Genomic DNA, 10,339 nt, shown 5'->3' on the forward strand with positions numbered 1-10,339 from the left:
CACACCAAAGAATGAGCTCTCATTCACTTTTTGAACTTTATATACAAAACCCTAAATTCCCATGGGCACCCCTCCCTTTTTTACATGACCGGCCATTGTGGCAAGGTCCTTTATCTATTTCCCTCTTTTAGCCTTATGCCTCTAGCCTACACTCGTCTAATATTTTACAATTGGTATAGGAGGGAGCCTGGCGCTCTTTTACAAGAGTTTTTAGATCTTTTTGAGGCGCCTTTCATTTAAAATTGCACTTTTTGCCCCAGCTTAGCTTTAGAGGCCGCTTGCATGTCTTTGCTCTTTTTCCATCTTTTTTTTGCTTTTTCCTTCATTTCTCCGCCATCTTTCTCCGTCATCTCAACTTGGGATTAACATTACCCCCCTCCGAGATGGGTGCCAGTCCCATGGCACTTCTGGCTGCTATTGGGGAATGGTAGGAAGTTGGCAAATTGTTCGAGTAAAGGTAGGGCCACATGGAGAATTGGGTGCTTGGGGAAGCTTGGTAATGATGTCTATCGGAGAAGCCAATTGGATGCCAAGTGGATGATGGGGGCCTCCGAAGTTGGTGGTTTGTCGCCTTTTGTAATGCCTAAAAGGAGAAGGTGCGGTGCACTACCTAAGGGGAGTGTCTACCTTATTGTGTGGTGCATCATGCTTGTGCTAGTGAAATGGAGAGGTGGATCTAACTACAGGCAAGCCTGGGTAACGTCCCATGCTTGAGGATCCCATTTCGCGCAAAGGGAGGTGCACTGCAAGTAGCTTAGGGTGAAGGTCTAACCATAGGCGAGTGTTACTTCCCGAGGTATGTCCTGCCCTTGAAGGGCCCTAAGCGTGAAGTGGGGGATCAAAAGGGCTAGGGGGTTAGGAGCGGAGCCGGCCGATCGAAGCCACCGAGCACGCCTAACTTGAGGACCCCTAGGTGCAGTGATCGTGTTTTATGTGGCGCTAAGTGCTTCTTCAAGTGAGTCGTTTTTTCCATGTCCTTGAGTGATGTTCCTCTTGCCTTTCCTTTCATGCTTTTCTTTTTCTTCTTTTGCTTCTTCTTCTTATTCTTCTTCTTCCCTTTTTTTTTGGGTATAAGTATTACACTAGTAGGATGACAGCCAATGCCTAATTCTCATCGTCTGAATTAGATGGAGAAGGGGGTCAGATGGATTTGCTCAGCTCTGCATGTACCCTTTAAGATTCATGCAAACATGGAGTGAAGTGGTGGAGAGGAAGGGATGATTACATCTGGTAAACTGGTTGTCGTTCATGTCTTCCAGGAGAGCTAGGCAAAAAGAAGAGGGAGGAGGCTAGCCCTCATCATTAGGCATGCCATGGCACAGCTGTTGATGGCGTTAGGATCAAAGAAGAGAGGAGGCAGGCCACGTTCTTGCAGAGTCGGGTCCTGCTTAAGTAATAATTTAAGAAGCCTATGATAATTACATGTAGTTATGAAAGCTAGATCAGGGCAAGAGGAGAAGTCGGCGAGGAAGCAAGTCATGGATTCATCCAATCTTTCCGAGTTGAAGATGAGGGCGTGTTTAAAAGAGACAACATTAGAGTTGTAGATAATGGAAAAATCATATCGCCCGTGGAGGGGGGCAGCAAAATCCACTCCTACCCTACGAGGGTACACCATAAATGTGGGGTTGTTCCTCTCGTAGGGCAGGGTGTTGCAAAAGGCCATCCAGGCGAGCATGCTGATGTTGCACACCCGCCTCCTCCATAGGGGCTAACAGTTATAACCTTGAACGGAATGTGGCACTTCAAACACTTTATTTTGCCAAAATTCGGCTTCTTCAGTCGCAGTTGTAGCTTGATGTTGTTGCATTCCACTTTGACTAGATGTAGTCTCAATGCAACACATACATATTTTTATGGTGTGGTCTTTTTGCCCTTGTTGGCTAGATTGGTCCATTGAGGTTCTAGGGTCTCTGTTTGTCTTTGTTTGGGTATAGGCTTTTAGTTGTTGTTTTGCAAATGAGAATCTATGCTTGTGTAGAGCCATTACTACACTAAGATCTAATTTGGAGGATCTATCAAGGTGGACACTTTCTCTCCAGCCTACTTGGGGGAGGTGCGGATGGGGCAAAGCCCCCTCTGCGGGGATTCAGGGGCAGTTCCCGATCTGCAGGGCCGTTACGCTAAATACCATGCGTGATTTGAAGGACCATTCATAGCCAAGTTTTGAACTACTTGCTCTTGATTTTAGCCTAGTGATAGATCTATGATGTGCTTTCAGCTCTATATTGTCTTTGGGCGTGTTTTAGGGTCTACAGGTTAAAAATGTGTAAAAATCCAAATTCACCCTAGCAAGTCCGAATTGCAAGGCTGAATGTCCAATTCAGCCTATTTGAATGGCTGAGGGCTGAATGAGAAAGGGCTGAATGCAACTAGTTCGAATGTTAAATTCAGATAGTCTGAATGTGGTTGTTCGAGGGCCAATGAATGGCCAAATGACAGTCCTAACAATAGGTACACCTTGAATGGCACTACACAGATGACCCAAGACATTGGGGACTCAAAGGTATGTATCAGAAGGCTTAAACTTATAAGCCAAGACTCGGAAGATGAAGACATAGTACCACCTGCTTATCTTAGGGTCAAACTCACTGCAAAAAGAGAGCACTCTGTCGATGCTCTCATCGATGAAGGAGCTAATTTTGATATCTTGACCTATGAAGCATGGACCCTACTGGGCCAACCAAAGCTCACACTGACTAATGCAACTCTTAATCCTTACGGCGGACACCCACAAGTACTTATAGGGAAGTGCAAGATCCTTGTAACTATCAAAATGAAAAGCTTGCATGTTCTATTCCATGTTCCTCCAAATAGTGCAACTTGTGGAAAGGATGACCCTTCAAAAGGGCGACGAAGTGTTAGGCCGATTATGTAGCACAAAGGATACACTTGACACTACCGAGTGTGAGGATAATCACAATCTTTAGTAAGGGTGATCTCATCAAACCTCGAGGGAAAGACAATGAACATTTTGGCATACCAAGCAAGCCTAGTAATGAGAGCAAGGACTTGTTGAAAGAGTTTATACAAGTGCATGTTGAACAAAGAGAACCAATGAGAGAGGCCATACTTGAAACAAAAAGGCCAGGAGACAATGCCAAGGATAGGCTTTGGACTTACAAATATCATAGAAGACCACAAAAGAAGCCCAAGCCTTATAGAAGAAGGTATCAATGGAGAGCCAACACAATGCTATGATGGATATCCAAAGCATTGCTAGGTGGTCAAGGGTATTATGTAGGTAATCGATAGATTTAGGCGCCAAAACTCCCTGCTAAACCACCTGTATCAGCTGAAAGCCAAATCGCATCAAAAGCAAAGAAGCGCAAGAGGAAATCTAAACGAAAATCCAAGTCTCAAGACAAGAAACCAAACATGACTATTCAAAAGGTAGATCCTCAATCTAGTGTGCTTCACAAGCAAACATCAGATGTAGTCATCGAGTATGCACAAATACCACTAGTGCCCAAGGAGCCTTTGACTTCCCAAGAGGATAATGAGCACCACAGGCACAACACTGCTCATGATAAGGCTAATTGCTCAACAAAGCAAATGGCAGAATTGTCTAATAGCCAGAAGCAAATCTTCCAGTCAGTGCCAAGTCCACCTAGGAGTCCCAAATCTCCTACACCCTCTTTCCCTAAATGGACACATGACCTCAAAGCCTTTCACGTCTGAGGGATCATATCTTTGTAGTCACATGTAATAAGAAGGTTGTCCACATATAGGACAACCGCTGTAGACTTCTCACCATCCCTATAAACATACAAGCTAGCATATGAGGTGCATCTTTTGAAAATTAAGCAAAAAAAGAATTTATTTATCCACTAGTACTATGCTTTAGGGCTTGTTTTATCCCATATAATACCTTATTTAGCTCTTATAACCTTTGTTTTTAGAATGTGGACCTCAAACCCTGGTGTTGAGTCACATACATCTCCTCCTTGAGATCACCATATTCAAGAACAAGGATTTAACACCCATTTGGTAAATTTGCTACTTTTGGTGAGCAGCCACTTCAAGTACTATGTGAATTAGTGATCATTCACGTAGTTGGATGTGGGACATGACACCACCCTTAGTTCTCAGCCTAAGGATATGCTTGTGCAATCCACCATGACTAGCTCAATTGATGCTCTAATCTGCACAAGTGAATGTGCAAAGAGCAACAAAAGACACGACCACCTGTGATCTGCTTAAGGACTTGACACCGCAATAGCCTACTAATAGTAGCTAGTCCACTGATCTAGCCGCTACTACTTCCAATCAAGAATCACTGCCAATGCAATCGGATAAGGGGCTAAATAGAGGGAAATTAGCTGAAGAGCTAGACTCTCAAAAAAGAGAGGCAATTGTACCCTCACAACCTAGTGAGGATGTTCAACAAACCATAGCTATGTCCCATGAGGACACACCAGAGAAAGAGAAGACTAAGGCCCAACCAAACACATCAAAGGCTCACCTAGTTCAAGGTCCTGAGTCTTTAAAGGGTACACCTCAATTGCCCAAGAAAAAGAGGAGAAAACAACAAAAACAACAGCAGTTGAAAGGGGCTGTAGATGCCAAGAAGATTGAGACCAAGAGTACTGAAGAGGTTAGGAATAAAGCATCGAGTCCACCCACAAATGAACCCATTGCCATCCCTCCTAATAGTAGTGAAACCTCAGATACATCCATGTATTCTGATAGATCAAAGCAACCATTACCATCAAGGGTTGCTTGCAATGCTCAATCCACCGACAACTAAACTTGCATTGACCAATCAAGAGTGGATACAACACTATCACAACAGGTTGACAAAACTATGCTAGTCACATCTGAGGAGAACCATGACACAATAGCAGCAAATCCTCAAGACATGAAAATCCCGAGGACATGAGCAATCCTAGCATTGACCAATCTTGCTCATCTCTGCCTGAGTCCCCCAGCTATGCTAAAGCCTAGGGAAACTCCCAGAACCTTGCATGAGATAGCAACCAAGCAAGCCTTCGTAGAACATAAAAGTGTCACAAAGTGCTCAACTGAGTTGGAGGCCAAACTTAAATTTTTCACACATGCTTACATCCTTGCAGACACAAGCACATTCCCTAGGGAGCAGCTTGAGGAATATTTGTCATATCCACTACCTTGGAAAGAGCAAGAATATCTTAACGAGCACTATGACAACCTCCTATATGAACGCATGCAACTCATCTCTAACAAGGAAGCTGACAAACTACACTTAACCATGACATTCAACGAAGTGCTTTGCCAACCAAAACTCTTAGAGATAGAGCAACTAAAGTGATAATTAGAGGGTATGTTAGGCTTAGGTGTCATGGCATGGAGTCCATGTTGCAGCAATGTGCCAGCTTGTAGGCTAAATCTTTGATTGTATCTTCATTAGAGTAATCTCCTCCTCTCCTCCTCCTCCCTTTTTGCCTTAGTGATTCTTCCTTCTCTTCTGGTGTTTGCTTGTACTCTTCTAATCTCTTCAACTCCTCCTCCACCCTTGCAGCTCGCTATTTTCTTTGGAGGTGGATCGAGTTCTTTTTATGGGGATTTTGAGAGTGCGATCTTTCCTTTCCGCTTGACTTGACAATTTTTTAGCTTTGTTATTGACAATTTGTCATTTTGCTCTCTTGCTGTTGAGATGGTTGGTAATTCTCCTTTTTATTAGTAGCTCTCTCCATGTTGTCATGCTGTTCCTTGTGGAATTTGTCTCCCTCTTATTTCTAGATTGGTGATGGCTCACCCCTAGATGTTATGCATGCCCCTCCTTGGGCATTTCTAATTCATGCTCTCCTGGCTAAACCCAGGGCCTTCTCCACCATCACAGGGCTCAATTCCACCTCTACTTGACGAGCTTCTTCTCCTCTTCTTATAGTCACCATACCATGGTTTGTTTCAGCATCAAAGCTCCTCAAAATTCTATGCACTTGCTGTAATTGATAGCCTGCCCAACCTTCTCTACATTCTTCTGTAGACTGCACTGGTCCAAGAGTTGTTTTATGACTGGCTCCTCCATGATGGCATCTTTTAGGTTTAGGGTGAGCTTGAATGTAAACTAGCTAAAACCCCTTGTTTTCAACATTAAGCCATACTTCGCTTGCTCTTCCACCATGAATGGGAGCTTGCCACCTTAATCTTGCCCCAGATGTAGAGTTTGGTCATGAAAGAGAGAGTAACCAATTACTATGCTTTGGGCCATGCTCAAATGCAATGTGCGATGTCTGTAGGGGCGACTTTCTCTTCCAGCAAAATTGGGCTTCCATCATGGCTCTTTATTCTCATGTCACTTTCTCCATAATGGTTCTTTGTGGGGTTGGTGGTCTTGTGGTAACTTGGACATTGAACATTTCCTTACTACAGAGACTTGTGTCATCCTGCATTCACTTGGCAACTTGTGAGAATACATGCAAGTCATATGCTTCAACCATAATGAATGGGTGCAGCTGAAGGAGACATCACTTATCTGAATCCCATGGTGTTGACTTTGATGCATATCACCTGTGCTTGATTATCAATGCTTGTGTGTGTGTGTGTTGGCTTTGTTTTTCATGTGTTATCTATACATAGTTACAAAACACATTGTTTATTTATATACATGTTTATAAATCCATGTTACTTCGTGATGATAAAAACCAATTGTAGAACTCAAGATTCTACTGGAGTGTGGCACACACATCTAGTACTCGTGGTAGCCTACTTAATAACAATAGATATTTTGCAACATCGAGTAGGATGGTACCTTGTCTAAGTCTACTCGCAACATGTAGCTCCTCCTCAGTGAGAATTTTATCAATCAAAGAGTTTTCTTGGCTAGTTTCAGCTAAGTCCATGCCCCGAATGACAATCAATACTGGAAAGGAAGTTGGCACCACATAGGTCGGGTCTCTTTGAGACCGCCATTTGGCCAATCGCTCCTCTGAGAGACTGTCATAATTTGGGCTCCAAGTTCTGCCATTGTAGCATGGTTTTCAGACCAACATTTTTCAAATTGACTTTGACCCTCTGATTGTTGCTTTAGCGTCTCTATCTCTAAGAGATTTGGTTGATAGAGCATGTCATTGAATGTCAGAGCTCGTCGGCTTCCTCGTCAAAGATGAGTCGCATACGTTCATGTAGGCACTTTTCGTAGTGCTCATTAAGATATTCTTGTGCTCTTCCCAAGATAGCAGATATGACAAGTATTCCTCAAGCTGCTCCCTAGGAAATGTGTCAATGTCTGCAAGGACGTAAACACGTGAGAATAATTTGAGTTTAGTATCCAACTCAGTCAAGCACTCTATGACACTTCTATGTTCTATGAAGGCTTGCTTGATTGCTATCTCATGCAAGGTCCTGGGAGTTTCCCTAGGCTTTAGCATAGTGGGGGGCTCAGGCCTAGATGAGTAGGATTGGTCACTGTTAGGATTGCTCCTACTTTTGGGTTTTTCATGTTTCTCCTGAGGCTTTGCTGCTATTGTGTCACGGTTCTCCTCGGATGTGACTGGTATAGTTTTGTTAACTTGTTGTGACAGTGTTTTATCCACTCTTGATTGGTCAATGTAAATTCTATTGTCAGTGGATTGAGTGTTGCAAGAAACGGTTGATGGTAATGGTTGCTTTGACTTATCAGAACACATGGATGCGTCTGAGGTTTCACCACTGTTAGGAGAGATGGTGATGGGTTCATTCATGGGTGGACTCAATGCTTTATTCCCAAGCTCTTCAGCACTCTTGATCTCAATCTTCTTGGCATCTATAGCCACTTGCAACTGCTGTTGTTTTCGTCATTTTTTCCTCTTTTTCTTGGGCAATTGAGGTGTATCCTTCAAAGACTTAGGACCTTGAACTAGGTCAGCCATTGATGTGCCTAGTTGGGCCTCAACATTCTCTTTCTCTAGTGTGTCCTCGTGGGACATAGCTGTGGCCTATTGAGCCTCACTAGGTTGTGAGGATACAACTGCCTCTGTTTGTGGAGAGTCTAGCTCTTTAGCTAATTCCCCTCTGTTTAGCTCCTCATCTGATTGTATTGGTAGTTGCTCTTGGTCAAGGAGCGTTTGCTCTAGGCTCTTGTCCTTACCCATTGGAACATGGCTCCATTGCTTCTTATTAGAGCGGGTGTTGTGTTTAGAGGTGTTTTTCTCTTACTCTGGAGATTCGAGTGACTTTAGTGTAGAACTAAGAGATGGCTTAGGGTTCGTCTCATGTAGGCTTGGATGGAACCAGCTGAAGAAGTCAGGGTTGTATTGATGGGAAACATAGAGATCTAGGATTGCAGGGACTTGAGTGAGGCAAAACACATACGCACTAACATGAAGAACCATGCTCCCTACTCCTAGCATGCTAGCCACGTGTAGATCTTCTTCGAGAAGTACTTTATCGTACAAGGGATGTTTTTGGACAGTGGCAAAAAGCTAGACCTCATGGACCACTGCCAACACTCGTAATGAGGTTGGGGCAACGTACATGGGATCATGTATTGATGTCCAAAGGGCATTCCTTTGCTCAACAAGTGTCATTAGTCGATGGCCAATTTTTGGCTGCCAAAGTTTAATTGGAGTACCATTTTTGCACAAAGTCACCTTGTCCTTTCCCTTTTCATTTGATTGCTTTGAGCTTTTCCTTGTTTGTCACACATTGAGTAGTACAGAGTGAGGGTATCAAGCACAATTCTCTAGCTGTGGCTTTTGGGATGTCCTTTATGACTTCTTCAGTGAGACAGCTACATATTGGGAGCAAACATGTTGTTGCTCATCCCAAGTTAGGGGTTTGGCTATGAGCTTTGTATGCTCTGGCGTTGGCCTTTCGATATCCACATAGACATACTCACGTGTGATGGCTGTCAGTTTGTGATCAAGCTTCATCATGCACTTCATCTCTGGTTCATTGGTCAAATGCACCATCTCCTTGGCCAAATCTTCAAGAGATTTCTCCTTAAGCCTAGGCTTTAGGTGTTCGAAAGTGTTGGAGGTGTCAAGGATGTTGGTTGCAACACCTCTTCCACAGGTGAATTGCTAAAGACATGTTCCGCAGAGGGCATTGTCATGACCAAATGCTATGACTACTGTGATTCCTGATTGGAAGTAGTAGTGGCTAGTTTAGTGGACTACGGTGGATCGTGGTGTCAAGTCCTTAGGTAGATTGGAAGTGGTTGTGTCTTTTGTTGCCCTTTGAGAATTCACTTGTGTAGATCGAGCACTAGTTGAGCTAGCCACAATGGATTGCATAGGCACATCCCTAGGTTGAGAATTAGGGGTGCTGTCATGTCCCACACCTTGGACATTTGGAAGCTCAGATGGATATCGAGATTGGGATTGAATAGCCACACTTGACGACTGCTGTTGTGCTTCATGTGTCCATTTAGGGAAAGAGTGTATAGGAGATTTGGGACTCATTAGGGGAGATTTGAGGTCTCGAAAATGCCTTGTAAGAGATCCTAGAGAGAGAAAACAATTTAAGAAATAAAATCATTTTATATAATTTTTAAAAGGTTTATATTTTGGTAAGTTAAAATATCAAAATTCGTTAATAAGTCATTGTCGTCATATTCTCATGGTCACATCAAACCTAAAAATCTAGGTCGCCATAAAGTTGGCAAGGTTGTCATAATGAAGATCTTACCTCTCCTCATTAAAGTGAAAAGTAATATTCAATTTGAATTTTGGTGAATACTCGATTGCCTCCCTCCATCGTTTCTCTCTTCTTTTTTTCTCCTTCTTAGTAGTCTCTTCTTTGTTTTCGTTCCTGCTTCTAATCATATCCTTAGCTATGGATCAATCACCCAATGATCTCTGTAACTCAGCTATGGATCAATCATCCAATGATCTCTGTAGCTCTCATAAAAGACCTCTCTATCATCTTCATATTGAGTTGGATAGTGAGTATGAACCAATAAGAAAGAGAACAAAATCTATCACGGTTACAGAGTCTATGAAACATATACTGAGGTTTGAAGGAAAGAAAAATATTGATCTTTGGTTAGATGGAAAGCTATATCCCAAAGATCCTAGCAGAAATAGCACTCCTCCTTTCTATAATAGCTCATCATTAATGAGGTTTATTGGTGATGGCTACAATGGATTTTTAGGTTATACACTTAACCTTGTTGCAAAAAAGGATATCCTTGGACTAGAGAATCATCTTTTGATGAAACACAATATAGAGTTGTTGCAGAAGCTAGAGGATTGTCAACAAAAAATTCATTCATTGGAAAAGCGTATCAAAGCTTATCAACGAAAGCAAACTTTATTAGGCCTTCGAAATCGACAAAGAGCTCTTAAAAATATTGAGAATCTCAAACGAGGAGGAGGAGGCTATGGTAAAAGAATCCAAGCAGCAATGTATATTTTTTTTCACTTGAAAAATCTTA

Source organism: Lygodium microphyllum, chromosome 14 (genome assembly GCF_053477565.2).
Source record: "Lygodium microphyllum isolate KBCC chromosome 14, Lygodium_microphyllum_v1.1.10, whole genome shotgun sequence".
Classification (NCBI taxonomy): domain Eukaryota; kingdom Viridiplantae; phylum Streptophyta; class Polypodiopsida; order Schizaeales; family Lygodiaceae; genus Lygodium; species Lygodium microphyllum.